Source organism: Motacilla alba, chromosome 2, assembly GCF_015832195.1.
Source record: "Motacilla alba alba isolate MOTALB_02 chromosome 2, Motacilla_alba_V1.0_pri, whole genome shotgun sequence".
Taxonomy (NCBI): Eukaryota; Metazoa; Chordata; class Aves; order Passeriformes; family Motacillidae; genus Motacilla; species Motacilla alba.
In genome coordinates, this window is record NC_052017.1 from 38,185,197 (window position 1) to 38,207,165 (window position 21,969).

The 21,969-nt window shown below is 42.1% G+C and overlaps 1 protein-coding gene across 5 annotated transcripts in view; it reads right to left on the reverse strand.

Moving 5' to 3' along the window:
* The window catches only part of THRB (thyroid hormone receptor beta), a 169,213-nt gene that overhangs the window by 139,272 nt on the left and 7,972 nt on the right, over positions 1–21,969 (reverse strand). For 2 of the 5 annotated variants that reach the window (XM_038130078.1, XM_038130074.1), the window contains exon 1: positions 17,347–17,617. The exons of 1 other annotated variant lie outside the window; for it this stretch is intronic. The gene's annotated coding sequence lies outside the window, so the exon portion shown is untranslated. Of the gene's footprint in view, positions 1–17,103; positions 17,308–17,346; positions 17,618–21,969 lie in introns of those variants that run through there. 2 more of the 5 variants (XM_038130079.1, XM_038130075.1) reach the window with 1 other exon arrangement.

Here is a 21,969-nt window from a genome sequence, read left to right on the forward strand (position 1 = left end):
AATTCTTTTCCAATCTTTCTGTCCATCTATCTACTGTTACTCACCTCTGTGCTGCCCCTGGAAAAAGCTGATAACTTAATCAGTAATCCTTTCAAGATAACCAGCTCTGATAGACTGACTTGCCTTTAATATATTTTGATAGACAAATAAAGCTGTCTAAGTGCCAAGGAGTCTGCATATTTAAGATTCAGTTCTCAAAGAAGCGATGATTAAAATCTAGTGATTTTGCAAGACAAGTTCATAAGGGCTATAAATACAACACATAGCATCAAAAGGCCTCACCAGCCAGACATCTGAATACCAGAAGGAGACACAAGGCATAAAAGAAATCAAACCTTCAAAAACAGCGTACCAAATTGATTAGGCAACACTGGAAGAATGAGTCTTACAGGAGACACTTTATTGTGAGTATGTGCCAAATATGTTTATGATTTCCCTTAAAAGACCTATCTTGCATTACCCTGGTAGTACTTCAGGAGTTCACATCCCACCTGCCTTCCCTGTATATCTCCCAATAAACAACACTGCCTCCATTAGAAGAATGTCCCTCCCAGGTACCTATCACCTCCTGAAAAGGTACTAAAAATGTCCTACCCCGATGCTTTCAGAGCTGCATCATGAGCAGGAATCTCTGACTTTCCCAACGTGAAGCAGGAGCATTCAGCCTGTATGCACAGACAACACTGAAGAGCTTGTTGGATTACCTATGGGTGCAACAGAGGTCTGGCTACTCACCCAGCTCTATAAACCATGATGCAGTCTGTAAATCCCCCCTCTCACTCAAAGCTGCAGGTCTGCTGAGCTGTGCCACTGATGCTACCCTGTGCATCTGACAGAAAGCCTCCTTCTTTGAAGCCTTCTGCTGGGAGCACCAAGGGGGATGTAAGGCAGCAGCAGGCACAGCGCTAGCTCATGGGCACCCGTGGTGCCATGTCCAGGAGGAACCAATGCACAGCTCCCCCCTGACACAAAACCCTACCATAGACAGAGCAGAGCCCATGAGCATCCCCACAAACCATCCTGACACAGGATCAGAAGAAAAGTTTGAAAAAGCTGTACAAGAGGACAGAAATCTATGAAACTGCTACCAGATTCACTCAGAAACCTCAAGATGCTCATGCAGGGAGCAGTGACTGGAATTTCAAATATGAAGTATACAATCTACCCTATACCAGGCAGTGTTCTTCATTTTGTATTGGAATTTAGTACAGGGGCTGAGACTTCCTATGCCCACTAACTAGAGAGGGCTGTGAAACCAGCAATGGCCCATGTGCAGCCCTTTTTCAGAAAACAGATGCTGAATGAGACAAGCAATGGCAAAAAACAACCTTAAGCTCAGCACAAAGGGAATTTTTTTTTCATTACAGCACAAAAACCACACAGCAGGGGCATATTTCCATTTAGCTTTCTTTGTGTTGGTTCTTCTTTTATATCAGGTGTCAAGCTGGTGAGGCTGACAGTCATCTTCATTTACCTGGCAGACCCCAGCTGCAGGTAAGGTTTTTACATCATGACAGTGCTGCTAACATTCTTCCTCTAATTATTTTTGCTCAGTATTCTATTCTCCAGGTCCAAAAGGAAGGAAGAGCTTCAAACACCTGGAAGAGGTGCCTCCTCCTAAAGAGAATTATCCAGAAAAACTGCAATTCAGAATTAATAAAGCTTCACGTCTTTTCTACAGGTTTTTTGAGTCCTATATGCAAAGGAGAGTTTTTCATTTATCAGGGAGCAGAAAGGGAAGGGCTTTCTACCAGGTGATTTTGAAATTCTTGGTCAAAGGTTAACTTGGTTTTTAACTTCAAAGTACAGAAAAACAGGGAGGTTGAAAGAATACAGTAAAACTTCAGAGGGATATTTCCAACCTGAAACCAGGCTATGAAGGCAAGAAAAGCTGCCTTCTGTGCTACACCTTTCCTTGCTCTTGGCTTCACAGACAGTTCCTAAGAAGGGAAAAGGCAAAGTCCGTTTGGGAAAGTTTAAAATATAATCAGATTCTTCTGGCTCACAGCACCAAAGGTGGAAAGGCAGTTTCACTAATTAAGATCTGAACTTCTGCTTCAACTTCAGTTTTTCATAATGTTACTAGATATTTTAAAATATGGTACTCATTCATTGCAGGGTGCAGCACCCGCAGGGCAGTGAGTAATGGTTTTACTCTTGCTTCAGTACTGGCAGCAGCATGTTGGACTGGAAAATGAACCTCTATTTCCTATCTATTTTTATAATCAGTTTATCTACCATCTCCTTAATTCTTACCCCCATATGCACACTAGAAACAAAACATTTAAATCTCAGTGCTACACTGAAACGTGTTCACAGCGCTGCCATTGACAGCTCACCGGCGACACTGACTTGTGACTGAGGACAGCATTTGGCCCCAACCAGTACATCTGTAGTCTGTATGAAAAATTCATGAGCTAAATCTTTTCACTTCTCTTATAAACAGGAGACAAAACGAGCGAGTCATCACTTAGTCAGCCAGGGAATGATTCAAAATCTAAACCTAGGATATCATGTCAAGAAAAGGAACTGGTAATAGATACAAAGTATATTTTCTTCTCACAGCAGGAAAAAGGACAAGATTGAATAACTCAATCTTTTGCCTTTTTTTTTTTTTTTTTTTTTTTTGCTGCTTCCATTAATTGAAAATGTATACAATACTCACTAAACATAGCAGTAAGATACCAGACACAAAATAGAAATCCGGAGTAATATATGCCCCGATATATTTTGCTGCAGCCCTGAACTCATACATGTTACTGAGTTCTGTTTTATTTGCAAGCTTTCCTGTTTCTTGAAACACAAACATTACTTCTGTATTTTGTGACTAGCTCTATATTATGAGGTGATATTAGCTGAGGAGGTGGCAGCTGGCAGGAACTTTTGATTCGAAGGGTCTCTTTCTAACTGATACACACAGAGCTCTGTATTAGCGCTCACAAGATGCACTGTTTACTAAAGATGATCACCCACGAGTAAATAATGAGTCATGATATCCTCAAAAAAGCAAACACACAGAGTTAAAGAATAATTTCTAACATGGGTAACCAGACAGCACTGAAAATTGAATCACTTAGGTGCATTTGTCCTAATTAAGTGTTAAAAAACAGAAAATATATAGAAAATAAACATAATTATATAAAAATATGTTGGAAGATCTTGAAAAGACTATCTCTTTTCATATGACTGTGAAGCACCATTTACAAATGAGTAACATAGAAATAGGTACATTCAGTGTTAAATATATGCAGGTACAAACAGAAAAGAGATTTTTATTTGGACAACACAACACAAACCACGGTAATTTTGTCATTCTTGATGGATTAGTGCTCTATCCTTACAAACAATTCAGACCAAACATATTGGAATTCAGGCAAGAAAGCAGCACATATTTAACACCATAATTATAATATGGACGAAAATTGCTCATTTTTATGTTATCAGATTACTTCCTAGCACTTTGGGAATTTAACATCAGAAAATTCACCTCCAGACAATCACCAACAGTGGTGAAATAGTCTCTCCTTCACTATTGCTACTTCCATACGCATCTTATTTCTGCTGCTGCCTTATACATTTCTAAAACCACCACTAGGCTCCAAAAGTTCCTCAGGGGAGTATGACGACAGAATGAAGTTTATGAAAAATAAGCTTACATCCACTATTCACCTGTAAGGATTTTGCCTGAAACAGTTTGCTCCCAGCCCTTCTGCAGAGCCACCCAGACACCTGTGAAACTCATCAGCAGTTAGTATCCTTGTGACTTTGCAGCAGGTAAGGAGGAGTAGGTCTGGAGTAACAACAGGACTTAAAGACCATAAACATACTCTACTGGAATTCTGACTTTTCATTTAATCTTCTGAAATCTTTCTTTGTAAGGACTATACTAGAACAAGCTGGATTCTAAAAAAAAAATTAAAAATTAAGAACAATAAAGAGTTATGTGAATATAGGAAAAACCAAGCACCTAACTTACTTTCTTTGTGAACACTGCTGTATTAGAAAAAGATCCAGTTGAAATGGGTGTTGTCCAAATGTTAGGACTAATGCTCTTCATTTGACGTGCTACATTCTGAAATTAAGGATGTCAGGATATATTTGAAAGTTTCATGAGGATGAAAGAGTCCCATTAGATTTCTCTGCACTGAAATGCAGCAAAGTTCTACCATGACACCTCTGTTCAAACCCAGGTTTGACCACCCCATTTTGGGGAGTCCTGCCCAGCTGGGATACCAGGCAACTAGAGGAAAAAAAAGCTGGAAATTCTGACATGGAGACAGGGGTGCTTTTCACCTCTTTCTTCCCTGTCTACTTCTCCTAGCACTGGTCTTGAAATGTAATCTCTTGTGCTTTGATCAACCCACAATCTTCATATACTTAGTCACAGTTCAGATTTTTTTATTTAAATTAAACTAAACTTGTGTTAAATTAAATTAAACTTGTGATTTTAAATCCCAAGTTTCAGGAAAGCTGTTGTAACATTTTAAACAGTGTTTCTTTAGAGAGGAACCAAACAGCCAGTGAGATGGCCAACCACAGCATGGATCCTACAACCTGCCCTGCAAGTTTTCTAAATTACAGACACACTTTTGAATTAGGGTCGCATACAACTTGCAATTCTGCAAGGTCCTCCTCCTTTTCTGGCTGAGTGGTGATTGTTAAGATCACTGAAAAGCACCGAGTAGCTTTAGCTGCCAATGTTCCTAATGAGAAAGATGGCACTTCTTCCCTGACAATCCACAAACCTTAAAATACTACCAAAAAGAAAAGGAAGAAAAGATCAGTGCAATCAGAGCACTTCAACTAGAATAAAGACTCCTTTAGGGCACTTTAACTTCCAGTCTGAAGCTTAAAGGGAACATTAAATAAAATCTAAAATGTCACACAGTGCTTATAAGATTGCATATGCTTACTTTAGGCAAATACCACTGAATCCTTTTTTTGCTGTACCTTGTTTATATTATTGCAAATTTTTAACGAAGGAAAAATATTACACTTAAATAAGGAAATACTTTAATGTATTTTCCTTCCTACTTTCCATGGTGGAAATGGCCCATATTCTCAATGTTGTTACACTAGAGTTAAATTAGGTAAAAGGCATTTAGTGTTCAAAACCAGGACGTATCACTAATACCAAAAATGATCACAGAAGAGGGGACTTCAGTAGCTGCCTACCCCTCATTCTACCAAAGTTTTATCATTCTACAATGCACAGCTGCTGGTGCTTTATACAACTTAATTCCTATCAACCACTCCCAGGGTGGTAATACCATCACACACGGACTAAAGTCTAGCAAGTAAATTGCCTTGTTAAAATTTTAGAAACCCTCACTTTTTGCAGTAACTTTTCACCAATTCTTTCAGTCAATACAAGGTCACTAACAGATGTACACAGACTCTGTGTGTGTATATATATATATATATATATATATATATATATATATATATATATATATAATATATATATATTTACCGTATTTTCTAGCTTAATTCTTGTTTCACACTCTATTAATAATTTTTCAAAATCCTGCCTGACTAAATAAGCCTAAATAAGGGGCAGTACACAAAAGGGAATGCAGTGTTCTAGGACTGGGCTTGTGTAAGCTACAGGAAAATGGTACAAAACTGAGAAGAGCTAGGATAGCTGTAGCATGACGCCATGATCTCTGTTTACAGCCACAAATTATATCAAAGTGACAATGTTTACAGCCACAAATTACATCAAACTGACAATTACAGCAAAGTGACAGTGTTCTGAGTGACCCTGCATTGCTTAATTTTCATTACTGCGCCTGTCTTCACTTTACTGATTCTAGTAATTTCCTCCAATTTGATAACAGTCTAACCAAACACATACTTCTACACGTCCAAGCAGAAGACCCAATTTTACTGTCAACACAGCCAGATCAAAGCAGCTAACCTGTTGTGGAAACTGCATGGCCAACACCCTAATAATGCCCCAATTTCTTCTGTTAACCAAAGAGATAAAATTATTCTTAATTAACAATGTGTAATTCAGCAGAAACATAACTAGAACATAAGTGCTGAAAGAAAGTGAAATTCATTAACTCAAAAACACAATGCATTTACTCCCAGAAATTCAGCTACTGATCTACAAAATGTTCAGAAGACACAAAAATACGTGCTGTGCTGCACATCCAGAGATAACAGGACAGTATAGTATCTTAATTCAGTAGGTTTTGCTCTATTTGTTGAATTACATAATGTTGATTAGAGGACATTAGCTTGGATTACAAAGAGAAGAGCATTAATTGCATTCAGTATCAATACCACTGGCTAACTGACATATAGGAGTATAAGGAGCCTTGAGTTTTCACAAACTTTCACCAAGTTTTTTCGTAAAGATATCAGTAAATATGAAATGCAACAATATTCAACAATGAGATTCCACATTATAACAGAAAAAAGAAAAAAATAAAACAAAACCAAAAGCCAAGGTAAGGGCCTGAAGAAAAAGACATAAGAGCATGGTATAAATTTAATCCCCAAATCAAGATATTAGACTTGCTATATACACAGATGCAGATGGCTGGGTATACTGATTCCAAATTTAGCACTGTAGATAAAATTACTTCCATCTTAAAAACACCCTGTAAGCAGATAGTTTTGCTCACAAAACTGTTGAGCTTTGAAAAACAGCAAGCTTGTATCACCTACCTTTATTTTTGTCTTTCTCCATTCTCCAGCCGTAATAGCCACTGAAGACAATCTCATTAAGTTTCATTTTGGAGTCCTGACCCCGATTTCAAACATTGCAGGAAGGCATGCATTTATTTAACACATTTAATGCTGACCCAATTTCAAAAATCATTGCTGGGATCACTGCTTTTTCTTTCTGACCTTTCACTTCTGGGCACTACTTAAGGTCATAATCTGCCTGTAATATTCACTGAGACTTTTTCACATGGAAATGAGGCAGTAATTCCACCCCTTTGATATTATTAAAAAGGTAGCTTGTTCACCATTGGGAACACCATTGCAGAAAACACATCCAAGTAAACTAACAGTATAGTACCACAAAGACTGCTGGCATCTGCTGGCTATAACTTAGTAGCTCAAATTTGCTGTGCTGAGATAGAATACAAAAGGTGTGACACCAGACATCATTTTTTCTGACTCAAAATGTATCCACCCAAAAAAATGCAAAAAGCATGCAACAAACACGAATCCCCGAAGATTACCCTCAATACAGATCAACTCAGCAAAAGTTAAGCGATTAAACTCTAACTTCTGATCTGTCCATCTGCTTTCCCCACTTTGTCCTGCTCTCCATATGGGAAAACAGGTGAGGTCTTGAATTACTCATATGTAGCTCTGTAGTTTTGCCCACACCCTTCTTCCTGTTACACCATCACCCAAGCGTTGTGAAATCTGGAGCTCCTAACAGAGATTGCAGATCTTAACTTCACACAGCAACAGGTAAAGCTCAGTCCTATTCTATCACATGCCTTGCAACATCTGCCAGGTTGAATCTCTCAATTTCTTCCTAATGATCTTTCTGGGTTTCTTCTCTTTTGAGAAGAAATATTTCTTCTCTTAAAGAAGAAAACAGCCTCGACATTTAAGTTTCCACAATCCTAACTTGCAAACTGTTTCAAGCTCTTTTAGATTAGATTACCTTCCAAAGCAAACAGAGTAATGCCATATTACTCTCATGTCCCAAACACAGACCGTCTTAAGACTGTGCAGGGCTCACAATGCCTTTGCTTCTTTCAAACAGCTTTCACTGACTCCAGGAGATCTCTGAAAAAGTACAGGTTGTTCCACCCATCCAGAGCTATTTAAAGGAGCAAGACCTACAGAAATATTGACAAGATTAGGCATGATGTATAAGGAAACACTTAGCAAGAAAACATTAGAAAAGAAAATCAGTCTGTAGATTTGATCTTGGAGATCTGGGCTTCAGTGGTAACAGTCTCCCTTTACATATCTTTCTTGCACCATCAAATAATTAATTCAGCTGCAGACTTGTGATCATCAAAATGGACTACAGCTACATTTATACAGACACATTTTGAAGAGGCTGAGGTCAAGTTAATTTGGCTTGGAGTTGAACTTCACATAGAGGAGTCCAAGCTTATTGTCTCATTGCACACTATGTTTGCACAGCCAGCAAGCAATACCCTGTCAGCAATCCAATTCCCCTTTTCCTTCTATCTCCACTAAAAATTGCTGACAAACCCTCCTGCAAGTCCTAAGCTGAGGAAATAAACTATGTTAAAAATATTGAGAATTTTTTTTTTTTTTTGGGAAAAAGGCAGCCTTCACTGTTATTGTAAAACACAGGTCAAGCTAATGTGAACTTATATTACAGGCATGAATTTCTAGCTGCCATTTGTGGATGAGTTCTATCTATGAGCAAAGGTAAAAGAGATGTCTGGTACACACCTGGCTGCCAGCCAGTGTCCACACTGGTCCCCACAGGGCTGCCTCATAAGCAGGTGTAGCAGTAATGGGAGAGGGGAGATTGTTTGAGTTCAGGTTTTGTGGCTGCAATTCTGCCCCTTTCTTGCTTTCAGAACTTGGGTTTCTTGCTAGAGGGACAAGTAACCCTAGAAAGAGACTTCTGAAAATGCACTGGGAGCCAAACTGGACAGCGAAGCTTGAGGGAGAGGGGAGGGCAAAGGTTCACATAGTCTGCTTATGTATATTTAGCTCTTTACATTTACATTCGTATGAGCAAATTATAATCAGAAAATTACTACTAAACAGCAGGCAAGTTCTGGCTCCTTTTTAATCCTGTGATTCCTTCTATGGGATCAAAGGCAATGATCCTGAGAATTGGCCTCTTATGTGCAAAGGTGAGAGCATGAATTTTCTTTCTAAGTTTTAAGTAAGCTCATAACTCTGATCTGTGCATGGAAAATGCACTTAGAGCACTTTTTAAAGTTACAGAGGTGCTTCAGTAGTTTGTGTAGACAGAAGCAATATGATTCGCTCTGATAATTTGGTATAAATTCCTAATTTTTGTTTTACTCTCCTGAATTTATTATGGGCAAGCCTGGCAGACCAGCTTAATTTGAAAGTGTGCTCTACACTTTCCATTGAATAAATCTACCTTAAATTATTTTGTATTTCACCCAGCTCTATCAAAGAGAGCTGCAATTCTCTTTCAAAACGTTTTCAGAAAGTTTCAGTCAAGGAATGCCTGAGGCTGGAGAGGACCTCTGCAGACTGTCCATTCCACCACCCTGCTCAATCAAGCAGGGTCACCTGCAGCAGGTTGCCCTGGACCATGTCCACCTGTTTTTTCAGTATCCCCAAAGATGGAGATGTCACAATGCCTCTGGTCAACCTGTAAAAAGAGTAATGCTATTTCTGCAGAAGTAGCAAAGGAAATGGTTGGGATTGGGCTTTTTTCTATATGCAAAATTTTAAGTGCTTTTTCTTTCAACTACTTAAATTCTATTCCTTGGAAGAGAACCTGTAACTTGGAAAGAAAGGACCTTATGACAAGGATGAATCCTGCTGTTCCAGTGAAAATAAAAGTCTAGTCAAAAAGGGAAAGTGGGGGAGAGGGGCTTGCCTAAGTTTATTTGTGCTTCAAAAACATTTAATGTAGTATTTGGAAAAAAACATGTTTCATCCTGATTCTGGAATTTGCAAGCTATCAGGTATTTCAGAAGATGTTAAGACATCTGAAAACAGAAGGGAGCACACTCTATATACGCATGGTTTTCTGTGTACATGGTTCCATGCAAGGGAAGTGGCACTGAAGAGAAGCCACTGCAGAGCCAAAGCAAGGAAACTTACCCATGTCACTGCAAGCAGGATGGAGAGATGAGGATGCCTAGCTCAGGGAACTGCTCTATAGGAGACAGTATAACCAGAGCCCTTCCTCCCTTGGGAATTATAGAATCCAGCACTTTCCTTTCCCCAGGTCATGCTATTCCCATTCATGCCTAACCTCCAAGCACAGAAAGCACTTCCCAAATCCAAGAGAGTGCTTTGATATGAGGTCTGTTGAAGAGATAACAGTAGAAGATCCTTCTGCCTTGCAAAACACACTCCCACCATCCACCCACTGGAAAGTCATGGCCAGAATGGCTGCAAGCACATTCCCCACATCCTACCGTGAGAGTGGCAGCGGGTGAGATTCATCTTCCCTGGGCAGAGGATGAAAGCACACAGGCTTCCTAGGAGGCCTGACTATCAGAGCAGTCTCTGGGTTCTCCCAGAGTTCAATGCAAATGAAGACAGCTGCCATCAAGATGGTATCTTGTGCAACAACCTACTCGGCAAGAAAGAAGGCTTCGTGCATTTTGGAGGCTACAGAGGCTATCACCACTTTAGTCCAAGTCTCACAGCACGGGTCAGTGTTCACATACACAGGCAGCAGAACTGCCCCAGGTAGGGGTGCCAGGGAGGGAAATGCTAAATGGCAGTGGGACTGGGGACAAAAAAAAACCCCCCAAATAACTCAATACTCAGTAATGCAGAAAGTCAAAAAGGCACAAGCACAGGTTCTGGCCAACAAAACAGCAAGTGGGACTCCTGTCATTGGCTTATCCCTTCTGGGGGCAAGAAGACCCTGTAAGAAAGAACCACGTGCATGGCAGCTGCCCTCAACACTGGCTAGATTCAGAACTGGAGCAACTGACAGGATGTTCTAAGGGGAAAGAAGGTCAAGGATGCTGTCTCCATGCATAAGACTCTTCAAAAAAATGAAATGTCTCTAGCATCCCTCTCCCATTTCTGGCAAAGGAGAAAAGTGTGAAGTGTCTGAGGCATGGGACTAGGGGCAGGGGAAACAGGACAAGCAAGAGAAATAGAGCTAACAGTTTGCAACCATTAAATACAAAGTGGGGTAATCAGGTTAGATACCTTCATGGTGCAGAGGTGATTTTCAACTAAAATTCACAACCAGTGAAAAATCACTGTTACACATGTGTAATGCACAGTCAAGGACGACATGCTCACAATATTCTACATAACCAACTGCATTCCCTGTGATCTGATCCCAAGTTTCCTGGTTTCAAATAAAGTTGAGAGGAGGTGCAGTTTTCAAGGATGACAATTATTACATAGGGCTAAACATCCTGAAAAGCAAAGCAATTCCATCCACAGACTCTAAAGTTTAGTTTACCTGCATATATTCAAAGACACCTGAATTAAAGCTGCATATCAAACCCTAATTCTGGTATTTCTTCTCCTTTCTTTAACCTTAATAATCAGCAACTTCTGCAGTTAAATAGTTGATCCAAGTCCCCTGGCCCAAGCTGCTTTATTCTGGTCACATAAAGAATTTCAATAAAATACATCACTTCAGTAAGTCACATCAGTGAATTGGGCACAACACAAAATACATGCAGTTCAGCACTGCACAGGAAGTACTCTCTGTTCCAGACGCAATCTTCTCTGTATTTTTAGAAATAAAATTACACTTTAATATTTAATTGAAGTAATTATTTTGCTTTAAAAATTAAATTTGTCACAAACACTCTGCAGGGGAATATTCTTTTAGTGCATATGTGTGTGCTCATGTATATTCTGGAATTACATGGATAAAACCCTGTACAGACTCTTTCCCTGTTTATCTAACTGGATAATGCATTTCACCTTATTATCTTTTAATGAGAAAAAATGCAGTATGGAAAGTAAGACACCTAACTTATAAAAGAAGGCTCAAGATAAACCCTTCAATTTCCTGAAGGGAGGAACACAGTTATTTTAAGCCATATACATAAATGCTACAGCTCATAATTATACTTTGAAGCACCTTGCACACAAACATGCCACATATTTTTTAAAGATGTATGAAATATTAAAAATAAAACAGAGCCAGGGACAAGTTAATAAATCATGGGAATAAAACTATTTTAATGTAAAGCTAGAAAACAGAATAAAGTCACATGAAGGCAATCCTACCTGTCAAAAGTTGTAAGAAGGTAGGCAAATGAACCAGGAATGATTTTGTGCTAAAGATCAGTGTTAAAAAACAATGCTAAAGAAGAAATAGCTTCAATTTATTATTAGTGGTCATTTTTTCCACTAGTAGGAAACCAAGCAGCAGCAACCCACAACTGCCAAAGTACAGCTGGGCTGGCGCACGTGGCAAGGAGCTGGCATAGCGGAATCAAGAGAAACAATACAAAGTCATGAGTGGGAGGTGTGGAGATAACAGGATACTAAAGGGGGCCAAGGTGCAAGACTAGTCAGGGGAAGAAAGATGTGAAGGTCAACAAATGAAAATGTAAGAAAGGAAAAGGCCCACAGTTCAAGAACCTTGTACGGATGTAGATGATGACAGCAAACATGACACACAACTCAAGGAAGCCAACTTGCAATGGTGATGAAAACAGCTCTCCTTACCCACAGAAGTATATTTTTCTCGCGAATGTTTTGAAAATGGTTCATCTATATGCATGTCACTAACATATCAGTTAGTGAGCAATTGTTCAAGGATCCAACTACTGACGTAGCTGACAGATACTTCTAATTTTCTTCAAAGAGCTCCTTTATTTTCCTACACCACAGCTGTTGCAAAGCACATCTTACTGTCAAGCAGCATTGGTGCTGTACCTCTGGCATGCAGTTCATGCCAACCAATTCCCATCCAAGAAGAAGAATCCAAGAAGACACTCAAACCTCAAAAATAAAAAAAAATAGCAGGTGAGCAGAATGAACTTCTGCTTGAGATAAAACAGTAATCATTGTGTATGCAAACATACAAGTGATTTGGTTCTACATGTACCAGCTTCACTCCACCCAGAAGAAGAAAGACTTACACTTGGTTTGACTCTAAATACACTTGTTGAGACATTGATCTTCTTGCTCTGTTTTCTACCTTACTGTTAGGCAGCTTGACAATCAGGCCTTTTATTTCTTCCAATGGAAAAACAGAACCTTAACTTACTGGGTTAGGTTCACCAGAGGACACAGAACAGTTCTGTAGTCTAGAATGATCACACCGCTTTCATGCGTATAATCTAATTATAACATAAGAGTATTTTAGTGCATCAGTAAAAATTATTACAGCTTCTCTATATTTAAGACACTTGAAAATATAAAGTGTTTTTTTAAAACTCTGGTTTAATCCTTTATTCTTTCATTAGTTCACTAGTTTCACAGGATATTTAATTTCTAATAAGCTAAAATGGGTTAGAGTAAAATGAGAATTTTTATTACCAAAGGCACTCAAAATGGAATACTCAGGTTAACTTTTGTATGTAAAAAAAACCATTTTATTTGCTTTCAATTTACTCCTCTCTAGTTGCAGGCTTACATGCACTTTGGCAGTGTGACCATTCGCTGAAAAAGTTAACAACAGACACATCTTTTCCAACCAGTCTTTTTACTTGCATTGTCCCCCTACCATGACCATATTTAAATTAAGTCGTTGTGATGAATAGTGCAAACAATCTCATTCACGTGTTGTGAATTAAATGAGAGAAGCAACTTATGCAAGACTCAATTACTTTATTCAGAATGTCCTCTTGGACCACATACAACTGATGGAATAACACAGAATTATAGGAATACAATTGTTTAATCTTTACACAGAAATTTACAGTCTGCCCTTGATTTTAATGACGAAGGTTCTCATAACACGTGCATTGTTTGTTTAGTTATCCCTGTACAATACATAAAATCCTAGCTCATCCCTAAGAAGGGAGATTATTTCACCACTGCACCATTACTGAAAAGTTTAAAAAACACCAGCACCAGTACTGCCACACTAGTGGCCATGTATTCTGCTAACTTTTTTGATGGGATAAATTAAGCCAAGGAGTTCCCTGGACTAAGACTTCCTCACCCACCCGGAGGCATTTATCTTCAGTTAGGCAGATAGAAGGAAAGCACCTTGGTGACTTGGCAGAATTCTGCTGTCATACACCTGAAGAGTTACCAAACAGCTCTTATTTATTTACTTAAATGGGGCCATGCAGGAGAGAATCTAGGACTACACACATAGTCATTTCTGATATTTGGAAAGAAGGCAACAAACACAAACTGTGGAAATATTAGGAAAATCCTTCCTGATTGATCCTCTGACCCCTTCTGACAGAGAATTCACACATTTAAATCCTGGCATAATCTCTGCAAATCCAAGGCATGAATGTGCTCCTTCAGTCCCTGCAGGTAGGTGGAGAGTGCCCCAGCAGTATCTCCACCTTTCCTCCAGAGGCCAGATTCTCATGCGTTTTGGAAATCCCACAGGAAAGAGGACAAGATGGAGAAAATGCACTGCTATCCTGCACCTTGCAGTACAGCTCTGATTTCTGCCACGACAACCATCTCTCATTTAAGAGCAAATTAGTTTGGCTGGGAAAATTAGCACTTTCCAAGTCCTAGAAGGAAATCCAAGGTATGAGGGCTCACAGTAATTGTGTTTCGCCTGCCTTCCCTCATCTCAGCCTATTTACCTGAGCTTCTTTCACATGCACGTCTCTTTTGGCTTCTTCAACTTTAAGTAACAAGCAAACCCCAAATCAGTAAACCAGAATATGATGGTGGAGAGATAATGAGCTCCAGAATTTCCTTTTCCAAGGAGCCAAAATTCCTGGTCTCACCCTTCCGGTGGCAAACGAGATTCTTGCTGGAGGACGTCCTGCCTCAAATCAGGTGGGTTTTTTTGAGGTTTCATCCCTTGACTCCCTTCCAAATGGAATCAAATTTCAAGACACGCTACACTAGACAATAAACTCTGACAAACTTCCATGATTTAAGTTTAGCAGTCCTTCTCCTCCCTACTTTCTCTTGGCTGGGGTTTTACATATAGCCAAGAGGAAAAATCCTGCTCATCATCAACAACAGGGAAGCCAGGAGAGGACGTACACCTACCACAGGTATGTGTTATTCTGCAAGCTTCTTCACAGAACACCAGTATTTGTTATCACTAACAACTCTATCCCCTTCACATTTGTAAGAAAAAAACCCCAAAAACACAAAAGACAGCAACCAACCATATATACTGGACAAGGGAAGTACAACATGGACATCAGAGAAAGCATGTCTTATGACATAAGCTGTCCCACTCCTGCAAGGTCTTTGAAAAATACCTGAAGAAACCTGTCTTCAGTGTAAGCAGCCTTCAGCAAAAGCACTTTCAATTTTTCCAAAATCACCTATGTCATCCTCACATAATAGGAAATGATCAGACAATAAAATTAATGCTGTAGCATGTAAGAGAGCAAATAAAAACACCATCACTTTCTACAAAGCAAAAGAACATTCTCACAAAGAAAGAGACAGCACACAAAAAAATTGACTTTACATAATGACTTGGATATGCAAAGAATTTCAAAAGTACCGAACAATTTGGAGTAGCCATGATGTGCTCAACACCAGCTCATACAAGACTTTATCCAAAACCAGTAAAAATCAATGGCAGATTTTCCATCAACTCTAACAGACTTTGGTTTGAGCCCTTTCAGTTCTGGAAATCAGAGTCCACAGAGTTAAAAGCAGATGAAAACCACAGCTAAATCCTGCCTTTTCCACCATGGAGCCATAAGACATTTGAATTTCCATCCAGCAGCAATGCCCTCGGTTTCACAACTGGTACGTCAGGACTAGATTATTCCATCATTAGCAAGTAACAATGGAACACACCAGCTCATCCAAAGGTCACCAATTCAAATAAACTGGAAGAAGGCTGAGACTAATTTAAGGGTCCTGGGACTAATATGAAGGGTGATTTCATGCCAGTTGGCAGAAAAGAAAAAAAGCCTTGTCAGGAAGGAAGTAGGCAAACACAGTTCCACAAAACTTTTGTTGTTATTGCACCTTAAACAGCTGTTCTATGAGAAAGCGAAGGGCTATACTTTCCAGTGATTTCCTCCAGATTCTTCAGTTTAAAAATGGCTACACATTCAGATAGCTGTGGTATTTAGAGTTCAAACTAAGGGACAGAACTCAAACCTCTCTGTGAGGCAATGCAATTAACCAATGCAACTGCATTGATTATGGTAAAATCTCCTGAAAATTACCTTGTTATTACAGAAATTTCTTGTAAAAGAGCAAACCCTTTGCAGTGTTGCTTTGGTTTTTCTTCTCAAATGTTTATTCAGAAGGGAAAACAGGAACCAGAAAATCTAGAAAATTGTCTCAACACACAAGTAGTACTGAACTGTAAAAGGAAAACAAACCATTTTTTATAAAAATATCCAGTCTATCAATTATGCAAGCATACATTTACGACAGACTAAGTTTTGTAAATAAACACTAAATATGTTACTGTAACTAGCAGATGGCTCAGTTTGAATGCACGAATTTTGTGTCAAAATACTAAAGAGGACACGGCTTATACTGTACAAAAAAATGTCCCATTTGCCTTCCTGGTCAGACCTGGTATTTATTACAGCATTTTTAACCTGTATTTCGCCTTCCTCCATCCGGACCACGGGAGGGTAAACAAGGTTTCGGGGGACTACGGGGCTATGGGGCTCCTACTACTCACCGGAACAGGTGCGACCTTTCCTTCCTATCGGCACCTCGCTGTCAATTTTGCCTTTTCCTTTTTACTCGTACTCTGCCTGATCAATCCACCCACTACAAGCCTTCCTCGTCTATATTCAGTTAACAATTAACACATTTGGCTTTTTAACTTCGCGGATTTCTGTCGTTCTTGTCGCCGCCGCTTTAGAAAGTCAAATAGGAAAAAACTTCAATGGGTAAACTCTTAACGGGGAAATACCACCTAAGCTGCAAACATAAATAAATCAGGAAGCGCCAGCAGCCGCACACGCCGCCGCTCCCCCCGCCCGGCCCCGCCGACCCCCGCGGTGATGAATACCGGCGGTGCCGCGGCTCCCTCCCTGCCCTCCCCGCCGGGCCCCGCCGCCGCTCGCCCCCCGCCACCCCCGGATGCTGCTGCGGGCGGGCGGGCGGCGCCCCGACGGCCCGGCGGGGCTCTGTCCCCGGCAGCGTTTGCGCGCCGCTGCCGCCGCTCTCCCCACCGGTGACGGCTAAATATAGTGAGCGGCCGGGGAGCGCGGCTCGGCTCCCCCGCGCTCGCCCCGCAGCTCCCCGGGGGCGCTCCGGGACGCCAACCTGCGGAGCCGGCACCCCCTGCTCGCCCACGCCCGCGGTCGGGCTCGCTGCCCACCGAGCGGCAGTCCGGTGACTCGCGGGACTTACCGGCGGAGCGCAGCGGCGCGCCTGCCCCGCGCCGCTCGCCGCCCGCCCGGGCGCGGTGCGGTGCGGTGCGGTGCCTCTCGCCGCGTCCCTCCCGCCAGCCGCCGTCTGGCTGCGGACGTGACCTGGATTCCCCCCGCCTGCGCCGCCGCCTCCCGCGGGGCCGCGCACACGCCGCGCCGCGCTGCGCCCCCCCGGCCCGGCCCGGCCCGGCCCGGCCCCGCCCGCCCCGCCGCCACCGCTCACCTCCGGCCGCGGCGACCCGACCCGCCTCGCCGCGCCTCCCGCCGCCCCGAGCGACGCGCGGCGGAGCGGAGCCCAGCGCCGCGTTACGCAACGCGCCCCGCGGCCCCTCCGCGCCGCGGAGAGGGTCGCCGGTAGGCGGACGCGGGGCGGAGGGAAACCGCGGCGGAGCCGGAGCCGAAACCGCCCCCGGCGGCCACTTGTAGCGCCGCTGGAGCCGGGATCCCCCCAGCTGCGCCGCGGCCCCGCGGGCGGTGCCCGGCAGGGCGGGCCCCGGGGCGCCGCCGGTGACCGCTTCGCCCCGGGGGCTCGGGCGGAGAGGTGCGGGCGCGGCGAGCGGCTGCGGGCGGCGGGGGAGCCGCTGCGCGGGGACAGCGGCGCTTTTCTGCTTCGAGTATTAAAATCCCGTGACCGCGGGTCGTCCTGTCAGAGGGACATGGGCACGGGAAAGGAGGAGGGTTCCCCGTGGTCTGAGGCCGAAGGCAGCGGCCCCCGCTAACAACTGTACCGCGCCTCAGCCTCTGGAGTGGGCAGCCAGGGCAGCCGCGGCACTGTGCAAACACGAAGTTAAAGGGCTTGTTGATGGCACGTCCCGCATCCGGCTGGATTGTCCCGCTGTTGACTCGCATGCTTTTCCCATGGGCTTTGACCAGGCACACCCTGCTGCGAGGCCTCTATCCCAAGGGTGTGGGCAGCCTCGGTGGCTGCTGGCAGCTGGCGGTCCCCTCTCTGCACGGATGCCCAGTAAGGGCTCTCCCCTTGCCCCCACATCTCTGAGCTTGGGGAACCAAGGGGTCAGGGTGTGAGGGCAGCTGACAGCTGATCCATGCAGTAGTCAGGAATGAGGTGGCTGTAACCAGCACACCGGCTCTGACAGGAAAATGAAGACTGATGGGCCTCTGGGCTAAAAAAACGGGGTAAATTGGGTCTCAGAAACATGATCACCCCACCTTAGGCCAGCACAAATGCTGCTCCTTGCTCTTAGCAAGGCAAGCAGGTCTGGGAGGCTGCCTGGCCTTCAGTCACACACAGAAGAATGTTCTCAGAAAAAGATGACAGTACATCCCCACCACCCATCTCTAATTCATGAGGCAGGGAAAGCAAGGAAGAAGTACCCAGAGTCTCATTAGCAGCTATCAGCTTGAGCGAGTAAGATGGCGTCTGAAGTAACAGGCGTGAAAGCAATAGCTACTTGAAAGAATAAGATCAGTTTGTTTTTCCTTAAGGAATTACAGGAATATTAAAGCCTTCTTGCAGCTATAAATCATTTAATGCAAATCATTTAATCCAAACAGAATTTTTACAGGCTCATGAGGCTCACTCATTTTGCCAAGAGTGAGTCATGTACAAATAAAATGAAACCAACAAAGAAAAGAGCTCTCATACCATGTGTATGTGGGTGATCCTTTGAAAAACTTGTAATTATTTTTTTAACTCTACCACAGCCAGGAAGACAGGTTTGTAAAGCAAGAGCAAATCTTGATAGCTGTAGCCCATCCACATGTACTTCTTCCTTCACCCAGAAAGTAACACAACAGGTCCCTTGGCAGGCTAACAACAGCAGTGTATCAGCAGTCCCTCTAACGCCGTGATTTCAAACCCAGTTGTGTGTTGACATACTAAGGCAGCAAAAGACTTTTCAAAAAAATGAAAATAATGTTAAGTGATTAATATTTAGTAAAAGATTGCAGTAGGCAGTTAATCCCTCACTTACGGGTTAGTTAAGGACTTGAGTTAGACTTCATTCTTCAGTCCCCATGTCATAAATATGTGCTGCTAAACACAGAGCGCAGCATGAGCCAGTGGGGTGATGATGCACTGCTCTGAAATGACTAAAATGCAGGAACACAAGACCATGTGACGGTGAGAATGGGAGCCTTAAAATGTGTCATCATCCCCATCAAATGCAACTGACACATAACACCATTCACTGATGGCAAGAGCAAATATTTGTGGATATTGGAGAGGTACAACTTCCTCCTATATTCTGATTCCAATTCCCTGCATCTTTTGGAATAGATACGCCAAAGTATTTTGAAGTGTTCCTCTAGGCACCTTTGCATGAGGACAGATGCTCCTGGGTCCTCACATCACCACAGTTTCTCTTCCATCTGCTTAGGCAGAAGATGATATTTGCATATGAACAGTAAGTCCCCAGATTTGGGGAATCCAGGACCCTAAGCCCTCTGCAACTTTCACTATCAATGTCCCACCCCAGTGCCTGAAACACCACTCCTGTCTGGCAGAAGGAAAGGTCCTCTTTGAGTTTCAGGGATGTGCTGTGACTACCATGCATTCACATAAATGCTTTTCTTATGCCTGGAATAAGGGTTCAGTACAACTGCAGGACATGTCAAAGAGCCTCTGAGACCCTGCAGTATCTGTGCTGCCTGACCTGGAGCGGACACTAAAGAGGGAGGGAGGAGCAGAGGGAGGCAGCACATAGTTTGTACCAGGACAGTAATGGCAGCGTTTTCCTCCTCTCTGAGAGGCAAAGTTCAGGTCACGTACAGGCACAATTTCCCACTGCAACAGTTATGCACAGCCCATGACTTTGTTCACAAATGCAGGAGCCAAAAACTTCCCCTCAATCAAAAAGCGACCTAACACTGACCTCATCAAATGCCTAATAGCTGGTCCAGGAGTGCCTAGGATGCGTCCAGCTCTGAGATGAGCTGGAAGGGAATCTGTACACCTTTCAGGGCATAAGGCTCTTGTCAATGAAATAATATTCTTTCTTTTGCATTTTAACACAACAACTTAGCTTGGTTCCTTGGTGGATTTCAGCTTTTTATCCTTTATTGCTCTCAATTTACTTTTCCTCCTAAGTAATTTTTGTCTGGCTTTCACACCTCAGGGCTGGGCAGGCAGAGGAGAGCTTTAGTTTCTTTGGGCTCTCTACGGGTAATGGACATTTTGCATCTGACATGAGCTACCAGATTTCCCTGTTACTAGTTGGTTTGTTTTGCTTACAGATCTTTGATTTTAGAGTGGTTGTTTGGCACATCGGTTCTGATGCAAATGACTTCACGTTTTTCCCAGAAGTACTACACACTTCACATGTTCCATTTTTAATTTGTTTGTACACAAGCAGGCAGAGAGCATGGGCAATGAAACATGAGCTAAGCTGAATCACTTGACCACCTAGCACACATTATCTGGTGGGCAGGGGACCCTCTAATCACTTTCTGAAGGGTCTTACAAGCCATACGGGTTTTCTTTGCAATTTCCCAGGCCTCTTACTTCCTGAGTACTACAGTGCATGAGGACATGGTGATTAAAGATGAAAACAATCACAGTAAAGCAGTTTCAAAATTACCCCAGTCTACTGATTAAATGAATACTTCACCTTTTGGCAGACAAAAAAAATCCAAAACATTTTGTTTTAAAAGTGTTAAAAGGAATGTGAAAATCAGGAAGCATACATAGCCCTTTTCATTTTTAGACTACCAGGAGTGAGTCAGCACAGCAGGAAAGCATCCTGTGTGAGTCCCTCTTTAAATTAAGGATCAGCAGTGCTTAAACACACAACAAAACTGATGGACAGTACGTGACTACAATGACTTTAGATTAATTTCCATTTATTATTAATGCTAACTGAGGCCAATCTTCTCTAAATGCCATAAAACACTTCAAAAAATTTTGGTGTTAACTGAAGGTATTTGGCCAACATCCTCTAATCTTTGTCTGGGGCAAATATCCATTTCCTAAAAAAAGAAAAAAGGAAAATAAACCAGTAGTATTATATACTCTTTCTTTTCTTCTTCATTTTCCATTTTCCAATACAGTGTAATATATGTCTGTTGCAAGATTTCTGGGGAATATAAAAATAACCTAATGTAATAATACTTTGCTTTTGCACATAGATCCAATTCCATCCTACCACCAGAATTAAGGGGAACCAGAACGGATGTGTGAGAACAGAAGAGAAATTAATGAAAATTGAGACAAATAGGAAAGATAAATAAATAACAAGAAGGAAAGCAAAAGAGAGAGAAACAAATCTGGAGGCACACTCTAACCTCCAACGCACAGTTCATATCCATTTTCGATCTGTCATGAAAAAACACAGCAGGGAGTTTTTTTCAAGTTATGCAGGGTTGCACATGACACAGGAAATTAGTGCTCAGTCCACAAAACCAAATGAACACAGAAAAAAAAAATCTGAACTGAAAGAAAACAGTAAGATTAAATTATTTTCAAAAAATTATTTTTAAGATCTGTGTTTTTAAATTGCAGCAAGAAAGTATTGGGAAAAATAGGTTTCAGCTCTCCTAGACAGAAGCCAGCTTCCAGACTAAACAGGAATTTGTGTATGTTCTCCTTTTTATTGCAAAAGCTATTTTACTAAAAAAGGCTATTTGGACTGTTATCAAAGGATGATGCGGAAGTTCAAGAAAGTTCAAAACAGATCAGACAATTTATGGTTGACAAGTCCATCAATGGCCAATAAACACGATGATGCAATCCAGTGAAATTTCTGGTTTAGGAAATTCCCATATCCTCTGACTGCCAGAAGTTAGGAAATCCTACACTTTTTCTATTTCTTCCAGTCTTTTTGCAAGCATCCTTTACTCATCAGCCAAGGGCAACTGGACTAGTTGGGCTACTGGAGTAAACAAAACC